The sequence below is a fragment of the Macaca thibetana genome, chromosome 7 (genome assembly GCF_024542745.1).
Source record: "Macaca thibetana thibetana isolate TM-01 chromosome 7, ASM2454274v1, whole genome shotgun sequence".
Lineage (NCBI taxonomy): Eukaryota > Metazoa > Chordata > Mammalia > Primates > Cercopithecidae > Macaca > Macaca thibetana.
In genome coordinates, this window is record NC_065584.1 from 124,985,704 (window position 1) to 125,005,340 (window position 19,637).

The 19,637-nt window shown below is 45.3% G+C and overlaps 1 protein-coding gene and 1 non-coding gene across 5 annotated transcripts in view; one reads left to right on the forward strand and one right to left on the reverse strand.

Annotated features, from left to right (window-relative positions):
* Positions 1–12,004: 12,004 nt before the first annotated feature.
* KNL1 (kinetochore scaffold 1) overlaps positions 12,005–19,637 on the forward strand; it is a 77,147-nt gene continuing 69,514 nt past the window's right edge. For 2 of the 4 annotated variants that reach the window (XM_050799337.1, XM_050799340.1), the window contains exon 1: positions 16,426–16,797. The gene's annotated coding sequence lies outside the window, so the exon portion shown is untranslated. Of the gene's footprint in view, positions 13,609–16,425; positions 16,798–19,637 lie in introns of those variants that run through there. The other 2 variants (XM_050799338.1, XM_050799339.1) reach the window with 2 other exon arrangements.
* TRNAS-GCU (transfer RNA serine (anticodon GCU)) lies at positions 16,243–16,324 on the reverse strand. Its single transcript has one exon. It is a non-coding gene; the product is annotated as a tRNA-Ser (tRNA).

Sequence of the window (19,637 nt, forward strand, 5' to 3'; positions counted from 1 at the left end):
AAATGTGCAAGTACAAAGGGAATCAGTGGAAATACGATATAATTCTGTCTGGAAGTACTAGCATAGATTTCCCAGAGAAAGGCATTTAACAGTGAGTTCGAATTTGCCTACTAGAGATATAAGAGAATTCCAGATAGTGGGGCAATTTGAGAGAAGGTAGTCATATTCTATTACTCAAAAAGACAGAGGAGACACTCAAGGAGAGCGTTTAACCCTGGGGTTCTAGTATATGGCTCCCTATCACTTACTATTGAAGCCTTTTTTTTTTTTTTAATTTGAGACAGAGTCTCGCTCTGTCACTAGGCTGAAGTGCAGTGGCACAATCTCAGCTCACCGCAACCTCCGCCTCCCAGGTTCAAGCAATTCTCCCACCTCAGTCTTCTGAGTAGCTGGGAGTACAGGCGCACATCACCACGCCCAGCTAATTTTTGTATTTTTAGTACAGACAGGGTTTCACCATGTTGATCAGGCTGGTTTCAAACTCCCGACCTTAGATCTGCCCATCTCGGCCTCCCAAAGTGTTGGGATTACAGATGTGGGCCACCGCGCCCGGCCTATTGAAGCCCTTGAGTGGCTCTCAGATCACAAGGCATAGAAACAAACCCAGTAATACGGGATTCTCATGGATCTGGGTATTTGCTCAGCTTCAGGAAAACCCTATCTCCATTCCATGAGCCAGCCAACTCTTCTTATCACTGAGAACCTCCATAACTCAGGAGCTGTGGGCTCCTAGAACTGGGAAGAATCAGGTATCCAATAAAATGAATTCATATGGCAGATATTTGAGAGCCAACTATGTGCTGGATTCACACTAGGCTCTGGGTGTATAATGGTGAGTAAGACAGATATGGTCTCCACTCTTATGAAGTATACAGTCTGAACGTCCAGCACAATGTGGGAAAATAAACAATGTGGTAAATGTTCTGTGTGACAGGAGGAGGAGGGAGGCACACCTAGTGTGGTTCCTTCCAGGATCCCAGGGTTCTGAATGGGAGCATTAACATCTGTCCATTTTCCATCTCACTTCTTCAGTTCTAAATTTTACCCTCTCTAGTGCTGTTTATCCTATTCTCATTATTTCAGAGGTTCTTGAGCTAGAGACACATGGATGGGCTTGAGAAGATCCCTGGATCTCTTGAAATTTTATGGAAAATTTTGTATATGTGTATCTCTGAGGAGAGTCTATATATTAATACCTCAACAGATCTTTTAAAGCTACATTGTCCAATGCTAGCCACATATGGGTATTTAATTAAAATTAAATAAAATTTAAAATGCATGGGAAGCCGAGGCAGGTGGATCACTTGAGTCCAGGAGTTCGAGACCAGCCTGGCCAATATGGTAAAACCCCGTCTCTACTAAAAACACAAAAATTAGCCAGGCATGGTTGCCTGTGCCTGTAATCCCAGTTACTCGGGAGGCTGAGGCAGGAGAATCGCTTGAAGACGAGAGGTGGAGGTTGCAGTGAGCTGAGATCGTGCCACTGCACTCCAGTCTGGGCAACAGAGTGAGACTATCTCATAAAATAAAATGCAGGCCGGGCATGGTGGCTCACGCCTGTAATCGCAGCACTTTGGGAGACTGAGGCAGGCAGAATGCCTGAGCTCAGGAGTTCGAAACCAGCATAGGCAACATGGTGAAACCTTGTCTCTACTAAAAATACAAAAAAATTAGCCAGGTGTGGTAGCAGGTGCCTGTAATCCCAACTACTTGGGAGGCTGAGGCAGGAGAATCGCTGGAACCCGGGAGGCAGAGGTTGCAGTGAGCTGAGATCGCGCCACTGCACTCCAGCCTGGGCTACAGAGCAAGACTCTGTCTCAAAAAAATAAAAATAAAAATAAGCTGGGCGCAGTGGCTCATGCCTGCAATCCCAGCACTTTGGGAGGCTGAGGCAGAGAATTGCTTGAATCTGGGAGGCAGAGGTTGCAGTGAGCCGAGATCGCGCCACTGCACTCCAGGCTGGGGACAGAGCAAGACTCTGTCTCTAAATAAATAAACATAAAAATGAAACAAAATGTAGTTTTTCTGCTGCATTTACTCCATTCCCAGTGTTCAAATCCACTTGGTCTAGTGGCCACCATATTGGACAGCACAGATATAGAATACTTCCATCACCTAGCAAAGTTCTACTGGGTGGCATTGCTTCAAAGGATCTCTACACAAAATAAGAGTTCCTAACTACAATTACTCCACTAGTCTGCAGACGCCTAAAAAACAGGCTGTGTGTGTGTGTGTTCTTCTATCTTGCACATACTAATCAAGTAATTGGTCTCTCTGTGTTAATTAAATGCTGTGCTTGGGTCTAGTGCGTCCAGAGTTGATTCCTTCGGGTGGGTTCTTGGTCTCCCCGACTTCAAGAATGAAGCCACAGACCTTCTGGGTGAGTGTTACAGCTCTTAAAGGTGGCACGGACCTAAAGAGTGAGCAGCAACAAGACTTATTGTGAAGAGCAAAAGAACACAGCTTCCACAGACCTTCTGGGTGAGTGTTACAGCTTTTAAAGGTGGCACGGACCCAAAGAGTGAGCAGCAGCAAGACTTATTGTGAAGAGCGAAAGAACACAGCTTCCACAGTGTGGAAGGGGACCCCAGCGGATTGCCGCTGCTGGATTTTGGAGGGGCTGGGGGGTGACCAGCTTTTATTCCCTTATTTGTCCCTGCCCATGTCTTGCTGATTGGTTCATTTTACAGAGTGCTGATTGGTCCATTTTACAGAGTGCTGATTGGTGCGTTTACAATCCTTTAGCTAGACACAGAGCGCTGATTGGTGCATTTTTATAGAGCACAGATTGGTGTGTTTACAATCTTCTAGCTAGACAGAAAAGTTCTCCAAGTCCCCACTGACTCAGGAAGTCCAGCTGGCTTAACCTCTCACTAGAATGTTAATACAAAAACCTGTGACAAAGGTACTGCCTGTAAGGAGCTCAGGTTGAATCTAGTTGGCCTTTGCTATGGTTAACAGCTGGCTGTTCTTGAATGTGTTTTTTGTCCTTATAAAATGGTATCCTTTTGGCCGGGCGTAGTGGCTCATGCCTGTAATCCTAGCACTTTGGGAGGCCGAGGTGGGCGGATTGCCTGAGCTCAGGAGTTCCAGACTAGCTTGGGCAACATGGTGAAACTCTGTCTCTACTAACATACAAAATAAATTAGCTGGGCGTGGCAGTGTGTGCCTGTTGTTCCAGCTACTCAGGAGGCTGAGGCAGAATTGCTTGAATCCGGGAGGCAGAGGTTGCAGTGAGCCGAGATCGTGCCACTGCACTCCAGCCTGGGCAAGAGAGCAAGACTCTGGCTCTCCAAAAAAAAAGGTATCTTTTTAAGCTTTTATTTTAGCCCCCTCCCTTACCCCTACGCTGGAGGTAACCACTATTAATAACTAAGGGGTCTCAAAGGGGTGGGGGTGAGGCAGGAGAATAGGGTCTGGAGGCAGGGAACCTAAGGCCATTTCACACTGACTTCCTAGAACTAAATTGATAGGAAAGCCCTAACTTTCCACTCCTAAGTAACAAAAGGACCAGAGGTTACTCCCTTTGCAAACCCCCAACTTCTCTGCCTGGCAGATGGGAAATTGAAAGTACCTCTGATCAGATGTTTGCGTGGGAGTGTGACCTTTGTAACATCACTTCAGCCTCTGATTGGTTGCTGTCTGCAACCAATCGAACTGATTGCTGGCCAAGTCTTCGTTTGCATAGAAGTGCAACTTTGTAACTTCAGTTTAGCCTCTGATTGGTTGCCTTCTGCAACCATGAGGTGAACACCACGTGGCCAACGGGAAACCTCTAGGGGCTATTTGGACCCGAGAAGATTTTGTATTGGGGGCCCTTGAGCCACTGCTTGGCCCACTCCCACACTGTGGAGTGTACTTTCATTTTCAATAAATCCCTGCCTTCATTTCGTTCCTTTCGCTGCTTCATTCTTTCCTTGCTTTGCTGTGCATTTTGTCCAACTCTTTGTTCAAAACGCCAAGAACCTGGACAACTTGCAATCAAGACCCTCTAGTGGTAACGGGGAGGGGGAAAAATAATGATAAAAATTATTAAGGGTTCTCCTGCCTGTTTTCTACTCATAGATACACAAATTGATATGTATTTCCTTTAATAAAAATGAGATCATGCCATACAAATTGTTCTGCAACTTGATTTTTTTTTTTGAGACGAAATCTCTCTGTCACCCAGGCTGGAGTGCAGTGGCGCAATCTTGGCTCACTGTAATTTCCGCCTCCTGGGTTCAAGCAATTCTGCCTCAGCCTCCCGAGTAGCTGGGACTACAGGCGCACACCGCCACGCCCGGCTAATTTTTTTTAAATTTTTAATACAGACGGGGTTTCAACATATTGGCCAGGCTGGTCTCAAACTCCTGACCTTGTGATCCACCCACCTCAGTCTCCCAAAATGCTGGGATTACAGGCCTGAGCCACCGTGCCCGGACTTGATTTTTTTTTTTTTAATAGCTGCATTGTGTTCCATTGTACTGCAATCTATCTCCTGTTGCTGAAATTTTAGGTATTTGCAGTTTTTCACTATTCTCAAACCATAGTAAACATCCTTATACCCTTCCACACTTGTAGCATAGTTTCTACAGGACAGTTTTTTTTTAGTGTAATTATGGGGTCAATGGCTTTAAATATAAATAGGTAATAGGAAACTGCCCTCCAGAAAGATTATACCAATTTTCATTCTCTCCAATCATGTGAGAGGCTGAGGCAGCTGAATGCAGCAACTGAAAATGCAGCTGATCCAGCAGCTGCATTTTTAAAGTTCGCATTAGTTCCAGCCAGGGGTTGGAACCATGGGTTTTCCTGAATGTCTGTATCTTTTCATGGACGACCTAGACTTGCTTGAGTCAATCTTGCTTCCAAAGACTTGAGAGAAAATTGACTCATTTCAAAGCCTTTCAAGGTTTGGATGATGATCCTCAAGACTCACACATTCTAGAACATAACGATTATTGAAAACCAAAGATAGAAGCAGAGCAGCCATGGAATGTGACCAGTTTTTAGTTGGATAAGTTTACTGTGGTCCTGACAAGGTATCATCACCAAAGGCACTCATTCTGCTTAGAACATTGTCTTGTACATGGTGAACAATATTGTCTATGATTATGATTATTGTTTTCTTCCCCTCCAAGTCCTCTGTCCCGTCTTCTTTTCATTTGAAGCTTGTCCACGTTTTCAAAACTGCAACATTTTTGTCAGCCATTAACTAGGTGAAAACAGTTAAGAATTGCCTACTAAAGTTGAACACGCACATAACCTGTGACTCTACTTCTAGCTATCTACCTACAGAAACACTGTACATGTGCCCCAAGAGACATATAAAAACAGTCACAGCAGTGTTCTTGCAGCAAAAAACGGGAGATAACAAAAATATCCATCAATAAGAGAATGGATACCTAATTGTATGCTCAGACAATCGTAAAATAATCAGCAGTGAAAATGAATGAATTATATGGATAAAACAGTGTCCAGTGACAGTCACAGATGAATACATTATATAAAATGAATACATTATATAAAATTCAAAAACAGACAAAACATATTTAAGACTACAAATATGTATAAATATGTATATTTGGTAAGAAAAACAAGAGGATGATTAACATGAAATTCAGAAAAATAGTTATCTTTGCCGGACATGGTGGAATCCCAGCGAAATCAGGGATTGAATCCCAGCGCTTTGGGAGGCCAAGGCGGGCAGATCACGAGGTCAGGAGATTGAGACCATCTTGGCTAACACGGTGAAACCCCGTCTCTACTAAAAATACAAAAAATTAGCCAGGCGTGGTGACACGCGCCTGCAATCCCAACTACGCAGGAGGCTGAGGCAGGAGACTGGAGTGCACACCACTGCACTCCAGTCGCGGCAACACAGTGAGACTCCGTCTCAAACAAACAAACAAAACAAACAAACAAAAAGTAGTTATCTTTTTTTTCTTTTTCTTTTTTTTTTTTTTTGAGACGGAGTCTCATTCTGTTGCCCTGGCTGGAGTGCAGTGGCAGGATCTCGGCTCACTGCAACCTCCGCCTCCTGGGTTCAAGCGATTCTCCTGCCTCAGCCTCTCAAATAGCTGGGATTATAGGTGCCTGCCACCACGCCCGGCTAATCTTTTTTTTTTTTTTTTTAAGTAGAGACAGGGTTTCACAATGTTGGCGAGGCTGGTCTCAAACTCCTGACCTCGTGATCCGCCCACCTCGGCCTTCCAAAGTGCTGAGATTACAGGCGTGAGCCACTGTGCCCGGCCAAAGTAGTTATCTTTTTGGTGGGAGGATGCCTCCAGGAAGGGACACACAGGAAGCATCAAAGGTGCTAGTAATCTGCCACCTGCCAAGAGGATAGAAAAAAAAAAAATAATAATTTTTTTTTTTTTTTTTTTTTTTTTGGGACGGAGTCTCACGCTGTTGCCCAGGCTGGAGTGCAGTGGCGCGATCTCGGCTCACTGCAAGCTCCGCCTCCCGGGTTCCCGCCATTCTCCTGCCTCAGCCTCCTGAGTAGCTGGGACTACAGGCGCCCGCCACCGCGCCCGGCTAATTTTTTGTATTTTTAGTAGAGACGGGGTTTCACTGTGGTCTCGATCTCCTGACCTTGTGATCCACCCGCCTCGGCCTCCCAAAGTGCTGGGATTACAGGCTTGAGCCACCGCGCCCGGCCTAAATAATAATAATTTTTAAGAAAAGAAACAAAGGGGCTGGTAATGTTCCATCTCTCAAACTGGGTTGTGTATATACAGCATTGCTTTTTTTTTTTTTTTTTTTTTTTTGCTTGCTTGCTTTTTTTCTTTCTTTCTTTCTTTCTTTCTTTTTTTTTTTTTTTTTTTTTTTTCAGAGACAAGGTCCTGCTCTGTTGCCCAGGCTGGAGTGCAGTGGCATGATCATGGCTCACTGTAGTCTCGACCTCCCAGGTTCAAGTGATCCTCCGACTTCAGCCTCCTGAGTAGCTGGGACCACAGGCATACGCCACCACGCCCAGCTAATTTTTACATTTTTGGTAGAGGTAGGGTTTTGCCATGTTTCCCAGGCTGGTCTGGAACTCTTGGGCTCAAGTGATTCACCTATTTGAGCCTCTTGAGTAGCTGAGAATGTAGGTACATACCACCACACCTGGCTAATTTTTAATTTTTTGTAGAGACAGGGTCTCACTGTGTTACCTAGGCTGGTCTGGAACTACTGGCCTCAAGCGATCCTCCCCGACCTTGGCCTCCAAAAGTGCTGGGATTACATGTGTGAGCCACTGCACCTGGCCTTATTATTGTTATTTTTAAACTGTACAGGCATATTACATTACATATGTACATATTGTATCATTGTGTAATACTATCAAGATGAAACTTTCAAACAACAAGTATTAAAATATCTCACCTCTTTTTTTAACCTTTGGTTATCTCTGAAATAGTGACTCTCCTCTTTCAGTCTCACTGCACAACTCGTTAAGATCCATTTGACCTTCACACAGCTGGTGGGTGCTACTCCAAAGTGCCTAGACCATGGGTCGTTTTTCACCAGTGATGAAAAGATAACACCATACACCTAGTATTTTGGAAACTAAATGATAAGCAATAATTAATAATTTGCAAAAATGGGCTGGGCACGGTGGCTCATGCCTGTAATCCCAGCACTTTGGGAGGCGAGGCAGGCGGATCATGAGGTCAGGAGATCGAGACCATCCTGGCTAACATGGTGAAACCCTGTCTCTACTAAAAATACAAAAAAAAAAATTAGCCGGGCATGGTGGCGGGCGCCTGTAGTCCCAGCTACTCGGGAGGCTGAGGCAGGAGAATGGCATGAACAGGAGGTGGAGCTTGCAGTGAGCCGAGATTGTGCCACTGCACTCCAGCCTGGGCAACAGAGCAAGACTCCATCTCAGTAATAATAATAATAATTACTATTATTATTTGCAAAAATGACTAACTGCTTTTATTTGCCTTAGCAGATTCAAATACGACTCCTCCATCATAAAAGAACCGAGGGATCTAAAAGCAGTTCATGGCTTTGGAATTCTAGACCCAGCATGCTCTCCGACACAGAGAGCCCAAGAACTTGCGTCTTCTATCTCTTCATTACCAAGGCACCTAGACAAAAGGTTCTTGAAAATGTTTCAGTAATTAAAGTAAATAATAAGTGATGCAATTATTCTGGTTCTTTTTTCTTTCCAACATTCCAAATGTTGATGTTAAAGTAGTTTAGGAATTTTAAAAGGAAAGCTTTATATCTGATCTAAATGCCAACTCTTTCAGAGTCACAACTGAAGCAAAATCGCAAGGATTAGTAATTTTATAAGCCAAGATACGCCAGAACTGCCAGTAAACTACAGAAGCTAGATGAGCTATGTGAAATAGATTCTCCCTCACACCCCTCCTATGGAGCCAATCCTGTTGACACCTTGATCTCAGACTTTAGCCTCCAGAACTGGGAGACAATACATTTTTGTTGTTTAAGCAAAATTTTTTGGTTTTTTCGAGACAGCCTGTCACCCAGGCTAGAGTACAGTAGCATAATCATGGCTCACTGCAGCCTCTAAATCCTGGGTTCAAATGATCCTCCTGCTTCAGCCTCCTGAGTAGCTGGGCCCACAGGTATGCACACCCATGCCTGGCTAATTTTTTTTTTTGAGATGGAGTCTCACTCTGTCTCCCAGGCTGGAGTGCAGTGGCACAATCTTGGCTCACTGCAACATCCATCTCCTGGGTTTAAGTGATTCTCCTGCCTCAGCCTCTTGGGTAGCTGGGATTACAGGCGCATGCCACCATGCCCGGCTAATTTTTGTATTTTTAGTAGAGACGGATTTTTGCCACATTGGCCAGCTGGTCTCAAACTCCTGACCTTAGGTGATCTGCACGCCTCGGCCTCCCAAAGTGCTGGAATTACAGGCGTGAGTCACGGCGCTCAGCCGCCTGGCTAATTTTCTTAATTTTAATTTTGTGTAGAGACAGGGTCTCACTGTATTACCAGGCTGGTCTCGACCTCTTGGCCTCAAGCAATCCTTCCGCTTAGCCTGTCACCATGCTGGGATTACAGGCATAAGCCATGGCGCCTGGCCTCAAAAAAGAATTCTAACGCTTTGCATCTTGGGCTGAAATAAAGGCCACCTCTGATACTTACTAGGTTATATAAAAAATGATTACTGACAGTCATTGAAAGGAGAGTTGATAGGAAGTGATCCTTTTAGTGAGTTCCCAGAAACCGTTATTAAGGAACTATTTCAGTTTTTTTATTTTTTTATTTTTATTTTTTATTTTTTTTTTTTTTGAGACGGAGTCTCGCTCTGTCACCCAGGCTGGAGTGCAGTGGCCGGATCTCAGCTCACTGCAAGCTCCGCCTCCCGGGTTCACGCCATTCTCCTGCCTCAGCCTCCCGAGTAGCTGGGACTACAGGCGCCTGCCACCTCGCCCGGCTAAGTTTTTGTATTTTTAGTAGAGACGGGGTTTCACTGTGTTAGCCAGGATGGTCTCGGCCTCCCAAAGTGCTGGGATTACAGGCTTGAGCCACCGCGCCCGGCCAGTTTTTTTAAAACTAAAAAATCAAAACAAAACATTTTGGCTGGGTGCAGTAGCCCACGCCTGTAATCCCAGCACTTTGGGAGGCGGAGGCGGGCGGATCACGAGGTCAGGAGATCAACAGCATCCTGGCTAACACAGTGAAACCCCGTCTCTACTGAGAAATAGAAAAAATCAGCTGGGCGTGTCGGGAGGCTGAGGCAGGAGAATGGCGTGAACCCGAGAGGCGGAGCTTACAGTGAGCTGAAATCGTGCCACTGCACTCCAGCCTGGGCGACAGAGCGAGACTCTGTCTCAAAAACAAAACAAAACAAAACATTTTTTCAGATGTCAAGTTTCTGTGTTATTCAATAATTTAAAAATCAGAATTCTAAGCCAGGCAGGGTGGCTCACACCTGTAATTCCAGCACTTTGGGAGGCTGAGGGGGCGGATCACCTGAGGTTGGGAGTTTGAGACCAGCCTGGCCAACATGATGAAACTCCATCTCTACTAAAAATACAAAAATTAGCTGGGCGTGCTGTGGCGTGCATCTGTAATCCCACCTACTCGGGAAGCTAAGACAACAGAATCGCTTGAACCTGGGTGACAGAGGTTGCAGTGAGCTGAGGTCGCGCCACTGCACTATGGCCTGAGTGACGGAGTGACTCCATCTCAAAAAAAAAAAAAAAAATCAGAATAAACAACTGGCTAACTATCCATCACCACCTCAGCTTAAGATATACCATCAAGTATTATTCCCTATTTCCCCGAGTCTTTGGCATTTACTCATTCATCTTGGCTTTCCTAAACAATGTTTCTAAAACTGGATTTCCGTTTTGCTCTACTGATCTTCAATATGAAAATGTTTAGTTTTCAGTTCAGTAGACATTCCTAGAAGCTGTTGTAGTATTTTCATACGATAGCATGCATCTCAGGGAATGATTTCAGCAAAGAAAAACATTTTGGGTCGGTGTTGCAGACTCAAAGTAGAATGCATGGATTCACTATGGAGCCTTTCCAGACCCTGTCATCACTGTGTTCCCAGAGATGGTTCTCCAGTGAGAGAACCTGATGGTAAGGAACAAATTGACTTCACTTCTGTCATTGCTTGCCTCTCAAAACCAGTCTTTGTAAGTCTTGGAGCCTGAGGTCCGGGTTTTTCTTGCAAGAGTTAAGAAATAAACTTTAGATGTGTCCAAAAAAAAAAAAAAAAAAAAAAAAAAAAAGCCAAACCAACCACACAAAAACAAAGCATTGATTTCAATTCTTCCTTCAGAGCTATGTCATATAAGGGCAGCTGCTGACACATATAGCCTGTCTGGGCTGTGGACCAGTTTATTATTTCATAATAAACATTGGCTGGCCGGGCGCGGTGGCTCAAGCCTGTAATCCCAGCACTTTGGGAGGCCGAGACGGGCGAATCACGAGGTCAGGATATCGAGACATCCTGGCTAACACGGTGAAACCCCGTCTCTACTAAAAAAAATACAAAAAACTAGCCGGGCGTGGTGGCGGGCACCTGTAGTCCCAGCTACTCGGGAGGCTGAGGCAGGAGAATGGCGTGAACCCGGGAGGCGGAGCTTGCAGTGAGCCGAGATCACACCACTGCACTCCAGCCTGGGCAACAGAGCGAGACTCCGTCTCCAAAAAAAATAAAATAAAATAAAATAAAAAATAAATAAATAAACAAACATTGGCCATTGATTCCCAGAGAACCTCAATTTCAAAAGAGGGAACTGGTCCTCTTAAAGCTGGCCCCAGGCCGGGCGCGGTGGCTCACGCCTGTAATCCCAGCACTTTGGGAGGCAAAGGCGGGCGGATCACAAGGTCAGGAGATCGAGACCATCCTGGCTAACACTGTGAAACCCCGTCTCTACTAAAAATGCAAAAAATTAGCCGGGCGAGGCGGCGGGCGCCTGTAGTCTCAGCTACTCGGGAGGCTGAGGCAGGAGAATGGCGTGAACCCGGGAGGCGGAGCTTGCAGTGAGCCGAGATCGCGCCACTGCACTCCAGCCTGGGCGACTAAGCGAGACTCTGTCTCAAAAAAAAAAAAAAAAAAAAAAAAAAAAAAGCTGGCCCCAGATAATGAAGACCCATTACCTGACACCCCAATAGTAAAAGAGCTGGAATATCTTGGTAATATATTTATGCAACAGTCCTTTCTTGCGGTCTTCCAGAGGGTGAGGTCTCCTGCAGTAGTTGAGGATAGTATTTGCAAGGAAGAACATCGGTGTTGGTAGAGAATGATTTCTTTGAGCTGTGGTTTGTTGAAGAATTTGGGGAGTTAATAGAGATCTCTGTAGACAGAGCATCCATCCCTGTAGATAAGAGCATCTTGTCCAAGTCTTGCGGTAGCTCAGCTGTTCCAGTAGATGGCGCCTCTAACTCTTTTCCTGTCAGCTGCTGCTGCTTTTTTTTTTTTTTTTTTTTTTTTTTTTTTTTTTTTTTTTTTTTTTTTTTTTTTTTTTTCTGAGACGGAGTCTCGCTCTGTGGCCCAGGCTGGAGCGCAGTGGCGCCATGTCGGCTCACTGCAAGCTCCGCCTCCCGGATTCACGCCATTCTCCTGCCTCAGCCTCCCGAGTAGCTGGACCACAAGCGCCAGCCACCACGCCCGGCTAATTTTTTTAATTTTTAGTAGAGACGGGGTTTCACCCTGTTAGCCAGGATGGTCTCAATCTCCTGACCTCGTGATCCGCCCGTCTCGGCCTCCCAAAGTGCTGGGATTACGGGCGTGAGCCACCGCGCCCGGCTTTCCTGTCAGCTTCTTACAAGTTTCTCTTTCCGTTTCTAATTCTAATACTTCTTTACCTTGACTTTTTTTTTTTTTTGAGACGGAGTCTCGCTCTGTCGCCCAGGCTGGAGTGCAGTGGACCGATCACGCCTCACCGCAGCCTCAACCTCTGAGGCTCAAGCCATCCTCCCACCTCAGCCTCTGTAGGACTACAGGCGCTAGCCACCACACCAGCCTCTTTTTTTCTTTCTTTTCCCTTTCTTTCTGTGTTTTTTTAAATAGAGACAGATTCTCCCTATGTTGCTTGGGCTAGTCTCGAACGCCGGGACCCAAGCAATCCTCCCACCTCAGCCTTCCAGAGTGCTGGAATTACAGGTGTGAGCCATTGTACTCGGCCTAAAAAAGTGAGTTTTCAACTCACAATTTTTTTCTTTTTTTTTTTCCTCTATATTCTGCCAGTACATTTCATTTTCACAACTTCTACAGCTGAAGATTTTCCTTTGAAAAAATAATCTTCCCAGCCCGCGCAGCACGACGTCCCATCTAGCATGGCCAACATGGTGATGCTGTGGGACAATCAAAAGATGGGAGAGACCGAACAGAGTGAGTTCAGGAAACGTCTTTATTAAAACTTGATCACCTGGGTGAGTAGGACTAGCGTCCAGGAAAGTCTAAGTCCGGGACAAAGAAAGCAGTCAGTGGCCGGGAGAAACGTGATGCAGGAAGCGGACTTACAGAAGCGAGAACAAAGACAGTTGATCAGTCTTTTACATTTATCTATATTACATGTTCCACATCCCTGAGAAATCAACCTTGTATCAACCTTGTAACTTTGCAGCTGCCCTAGGGAGGTGAAGCAGGAACTCGCTGAGCCTCAAGGAATGTGAAACTAGCAAGTACAGATAAGGCTCGCTGAGCACAGAAGGAAAAACAAGCAGTTAGTATTCTTCTCTAAGTTAGAGTGGCGGCGGGGAGTGGCGGGGGAGGTGGCTACACTACACTTAGCTTTTGAAGGAAAAAGTAAAAAATTTTAGTTGTCTTTGATTATACTTGTAAAATTCATGAGTTCCTTCTTCAATGAAATCCCGCCTCTCCTAAAAATGAAAAATTAACAGCGTGGTGGCACACGCCTGTAATCCCAGCTACTGGGAAGGCTGAGGCAGGAGAACTGCTTGAACCTGGGAGGTGGAGGTTGCAGTGAGTTGAGATAGTGCTACTGCACTCCAGCTTGGGCGACAGAGCGAGACCCTGTCTCAAAAAAAAAAAAAAGAAAGAAAGAAAGAAAGAAAAAATCTACCCATACTCTGCACAGACATTGATAGACCTATAGTCATCACTGCAAGAAGCTGGCAAACCTCAGAAAATGATGCAGCCCTGGCGTCTCTAGAGAAGTTGCAGCACTAATGGGCAATGTAAGTAAAAATCTATTTACAAATGCATTCCCGGCACTTTCCTGGCATGTGCTGGGAAAAGCCTAGCAGGCTACAGAAGGGTCTAGGAGGGTTACAAAGGTCCAGAAGCAAGAGAGAGCACAGGGGCTAGTTGAAATGGAAGAGGGAGCTGCAGGTTGCAGGGCTTGTTGATGGGGGTGATCTCTAAGCTGAGATCCAAAGGAGGAGCGGCAGCCAGCCAGGAAGTTACATGATGGGAAAGAAGAGGGTGGGGTCAGGGGTATGTTGCCGTGAGAGGAGCAGGGACAGTATCTACAAACGTGTTATGGAAAGAGAAAAAAATCCTACTGAAGGAAAGGTAAGATCAGTGTCTCCAGGGAGATTTAGAAAGGTATCTCTCAGGGGCTCTTAACATTTTTTTTTGGTGACACAGACCCTTTTGGCAGTCTGGGGAAGTCAAAGGATCTCATCTCAGAATTTTTTTAAAAATTTTGATTAAATTTTTAAATTTTTTTGTAGAGACAGGGGTCTCACTATGTTGCCCAGACTGTCTTTGAACTCCCGGACTCATGGGCTACTCCTGCCTTGACCTTACAAAGTGCTGAGATTTCAGGCATGAGCCACCATGCCTGGCCAGAATGTTGTTTTTAAGTGCATAAAATTAAATATGTTGGAATACAAAGGCAACCAATTGTGTTGGAATAGTTGCCAAAATATTCTCAAAATTTGTGATGTAATAATATAATAAGGCATGCACTTTTTTTTTTTTTTTGATGGAGTCTTGCTCTGTTGCCCAGGCTGGAATGCAGTGGCACGATTTCGGCTCACTGCAACCTCCACCTCCTGGGTTCAAGCAATTCTCCTGCCTCGGCCTGCCGGGTACCTGGGACTACAGGCACATGCCACCACGCCTGGGTAACTTTTGTATTTTTAGTAGAGACAGGGTTTCACCGTGTTGGCCAAGCTGGTCTTGAACTCCTGACCTCAAATGATCCACCCGCCTCAGCCTCCCAAAGTGCTGGGATTACAGGCGTGTGCCGCCGCGCCCGGCTTGATGCATGCACTTCTTTATGAATGCGTAACATTACAAGATCTAATAGCACGTCTAAAAATTACCATAATTTTGAAGTAGCAATGAGCGTAAAGCAGTAACAGTAATCTGGTATAAAAATATCTGTGATTTCTATTAGTGACAAAATAATGGATAAGGTTAACATTACTGTAGTGAGCTGCTTACCGTTACTGAAGAATGTGCTTTCAATTAGGGAGTATGGAAATAAGGATGAAATCTTTATTCTGAACCAAATAATCCACTGAATTCTATCCATGGACCCCTTGGAAATGCATGGAACCCAGCAGAAACCCTTTCTAGCAGCAGGGTGGAGAATGCATTGGAGAGCAAGGCTAAGGAAGGTTGACTCAATGTCCTGAGCCCAAGGAGGTATCAACATTCCCAACGGATTTGGATCTTTAACAGGAAGGAGCCACTGGAGCCAGCAGAGAATGGGGCCACCGCTTTCCATACTCAGTGCCCAAACCTTGCTGAAGCACCTGCCAGGTGCTGGGTTGTGGAGCATGGTGCAATGCAGACAGCCTCGTGGAGGAGAGAATCTGTAAACCATGGCTTCAAAAGATTGATAAATACTGATTATTAATCTATAGCACAGTACAGGATTGATAAATACTGATTATTAATCTACAGCACAGATTAGGAGGGTGATTAAGCCAGCGTCCAGTAGATTTGGGTTACACTGTTCTTTCTACAATTTAGAAGCTGATAACCTCGGGCAAGCTATCTTTCAGTCTCCTCATCTGTAAAACGGAGTAATAAAAATATCTGTCATGATCAAGGGTTATAGTGATGTGCCTGTAGATAATAAATACCGGATAAATAAAGTGTCTCGTGGTAGCTTTTGAAGTGAAACCTGGTATTTCATAATCCGGACAGGTGTTAAAAACCCGAGTAAGAGTGTACAATAATTGAAACTCCTCAGTTAGGAGCTATGTTAAAGTTGGAACAGAGCAGCATTGGAACATATGGGATGGTAATAATTGTGGAATTCTATACACTGTTGTTAACTTCATATAAAAATAAATTCAGCGCGTTTTCTGATTCCTGGAAAGTCTCTTTCCCTCCCTTTTCTTTATCTGTGATGTCGGAACGTTCCAAATACTGTATTTCAACTATTTCATACCTGAGATTGATGGTGCCGGATTAATTGAGTAATAAATAATGAGTATTCAACTTTTTCCGCTCTGCAAATTTACTTTGGTTATAAAAAAAATTTATTCCGCTCAGCCGGGCGCAGTGGCTCACACCTGTAATCCCAGCACTTTGGGAGGCAAAGGCGGGCGGATCACGAGGTCAGGAGATCGAGACCATCCTGGCTAATACGGTGAAACCCCCCCCCCCGTCTCTACTAAAAATACAAAAAATTAGCCGGGCTTGGTGGCGGGCGCCTGTAGTCCCAGCTACTCGGGAGGTTGAGGTAGGAGAATGGCATGTACTCGGGAGGTGGAGCTTGCAGTGAGCCGAGATCGCGCCACTGCACTCCAGCCTGGGCGACAGAGCAAGACCCCGTCTCAAAAAAAAAAATTTATTCCGCTCTGCAAGTTTACTTTGGTTATAAACAAAAAAAAAATTTGCCGTTATTTCGACGAGGATGGGATTCGAACCCACGCGTGCAGAGCACAATGGATTAGCAGTCCATCGCCTTAACCACTCGGCCACCTCGTCCCCGAAGCATACACTTTCCTGATTGCTATAGGGAGTAATATCAAGGGGATGTGACGCAATGTTATGGAAGCCGCCATTTTGTACGGAAGCCAAAATCCAATCATTTCCTTAGCAAGCAATCGAAAGAAGATGGCCGCTCCCATGTTTGTGGGGAGGTCTGCAGTGGGGAGAGGCAGAGGAAATTCGGTCGAAAATGAGATAAACTTGAAGGAAATAAAATTGGCACGGAGGCTAGGAAAGTAGTTTCCTTAAAGGAGTCTTAGAAATAGGGTTGATGTGGAGCCTAAGGGGCGGAGCCGACGCGTAGAGCCGCTTTGCGCGTGCGCAGCACCTAGGCGGTTAGATTTGAATACTTCACTGAGGCGAGCCGGGCGTTGTGTGGTGACGGCTAGAGGCGGCGCTGAGTTTCCGCTCTGAGGAGCGTGTGGACCCCAAACCTGCGCAAAATTGGTCGAGCAGGTGGGCCACGGCAGGTAAAGAGAATGACCCTTTGCTTCTGGGTTCCAGGGAAGGCTTCGGGTTTTGTCTGGGCGCCCTGAAGTTCCCGCGGTGGGAGGTGGGGAACGCTCCCTCAGCCTGGCGGCCTCCGTTAGCGCCGGGCCGAGTAGACAGACGCCTCTGCCCCGGGCCGGGCACACTGCTCTTTTTTCGTCTCCTCGGCCTGTAGGTTATGGCGCCTCCCGCTTCCCTAATACTTTTCCGCCCGCACCTGGGCCCCACCGGCCACCCGGCTCTGGCTGCTCGTCGGTCGCTCTCTTGGCGTCCCCTTCCGCCCCGCCCTGCGGTCTTCTGTCAGGGCTCGCGGACTCTTCTTGCACCCCTGCTGCTCTTCCCTAGGGACCTCTAGGCTGTTTGTATTTCTCACTTAAGCTTTTCTTGGCTCTAAATGAAGTGACAGCAATGAGTGATTTTAAAATTCTTAGCTCTTCGTGGTTTAAGGTGTCTGCTCGGAGTGCTGGCGGCACGTAACAGATTTTTCGTTTCCTGCAGATATAACATTAACAAATAAAGCCAATATTAGTACTCCGCAAATTAGTTTTTAAAAATCCTTCTCCGTTCATTATTCCTCAGAATTTAAGCCCCCGTTCTTGATGTTTATTTAAATACTGAAGTTTGAGGGGGAAAAAATAATTCAGATAGGTTTAATAGGCATTAACAGAGACAGGATGTGGATGAAGACCAAAGCAGAAGCTTATTCCAGTCTAGATATTAAAATTGACGTTTTCACTTCCGTCTAATCCCGTAGGTATTTATTGGGTTCGTTATCTTGTGATAGGGCTGGGGACAGATGATTCAGAGTCCCAAATCTAGAGGGGTTTACAATCCAGAAAGGGAAATAAACTAATATACCCAAATAACTAGAACACAAGACAGAATGTAAAAGATTATACGACATTCTAGAGTGGAGTGGGAGCATAGAAAAGGGAGAGCTCATTTGATGTTTTTGGTGATGGATTCGTGGAGAAGACCGCATTTGAGGTGGATGTTCGTTGGAGAGATGATTTACAGAGATGGGAGTTAATATATGGTAAAATTTTGGTAATTAAAGGTTAGGGTCAAAGCAGTATAATTCTTGACTTTGTGAATGGCTGGAAATCTTAACAAGATGATAAATACATGTAAATTGAATAAAATGTTTGGAATGGTGGTATTAATGATGTATTCGATGTTAAATAATAGACTGTAAAAGATACTTCAGATATTAACAGTAAAACAGTGCGGTCCAATAGGGCTCCCTGTGAAAATGATAATGTTTTGTATCTGCACTCCAACATAGTACCCATTAGCGACATGGGACGATGGAGCACTTGAAATGTCATTATTGTGACCAAAGAACTGATTATTAAATTTTATTTTAATTAATTTAAATGTAAATAACTACTGTATTGGACAGCACAGGTCTGGAGTCTCTGTCATTTCACTCTTACCCTCCTACAATCCCGGAAAATACTAACTCTAGATATCGGTTATATAAATGTAGGAGTGGGCAAAGAGCCAGATAGTAAATATTTCAGGCTTTGCAGGCTACATGGTTTTTGTCACATTTTCTTTGTTTAGTTGTTATTGCTTGCCTTGTTTTCTTTTTTTTTTTTTTTTTTTTTTTTGAGACGGAGTCTCGCTCTGTCGCCCAGGCTGGAGTGCAGTGGCCGGATCTCAGCTCACTGCAAGCTCCTCCTCCCGGGTTCACGCCATTCTCCTGCCTCAGCCTCCCGAGTAGCTGGGACTACAGGCGCCCGCCACCTCGCCCGGCTAATTTTTTGTATTTTTTAGTAGAGACGGGGTTTCACCGTGTTAGCCAGCATGGTCTCGATCTCCTGACCTCGTGATCCGCCCATCTCAGCCTCCCAAAGTGCTGGGATTACAGGCTTGAGCCACCGCGCCCGGCCTGCTTGCCTTGTTTTCTACAATCCAATAAAAATGTGAAAAAACACTCTTAGCTCAAAGGCTAATTGGGCTCAGTAGCTATTTGAAGACCTATGGATTATTTAGACGAGTGGTTCCTAAATTTTCTTGATGCATGGCACCCTTAGATCAAAAGAAATACTTAACAGTCTATTTACTGAGTACAGTGGTTGGGTCCAAACATTAAGTATATATGTCCCAAACTTAGTAGCCAATTTAAAAAAATACAGAAATTGAAGGAAAAGATTATTTTTTAATATTTTATTTATTTATTTTTTGTCTCGCTCTGTCACCCAGGCTGGGGTGCAGTGGTTCTATCTTGGCTCATTGCAACCTCCGCCTCCTGGGTTCAAATGATTCTCCTGCCTCAGCTTCCCGAGTAACTGCGATTATAGGCGCCCACCACCACGCCCAGCCAATTTTTATATTTTTAGTAGAGACGGGGGTTTCACCACGTTGGCCAGGCTGGTCTTGAACTCCTGACCTCATGATCTGCCCACCTCAGCCTCCCAAAGTGCTAGGATTACGGGTGTGAGCCACTGTGCCTGGCCAAAATTTTATTATTAAATAATCACACTTACTGATTGGATATGTGTGCCTGTTGGACACTGCACAACTTCTGAAACTTTGGAATCAGTTTATACCCTGTCACCCTCATGTCCTGTACTACCTTAATAAAAAATACTTGCTTTTGGGCCGGGCGAGGTGGCTCACACCTGTAATCCCAGCACTTTGGGAGGCCAAGGGGGCAGATCACCTGAGGTCGGGAGTTTGAGACCAGCCTGACCAACATGGAGAAACCTCGTCTCTACTAAAAATACAAAATTAGCCAGGCGTGGTGGCGCATGCCTGTCATCCCAGCTACTCGGGAGGCTGAGGTAGGAGAATCACTTGAACCCGGGAGGCAGAG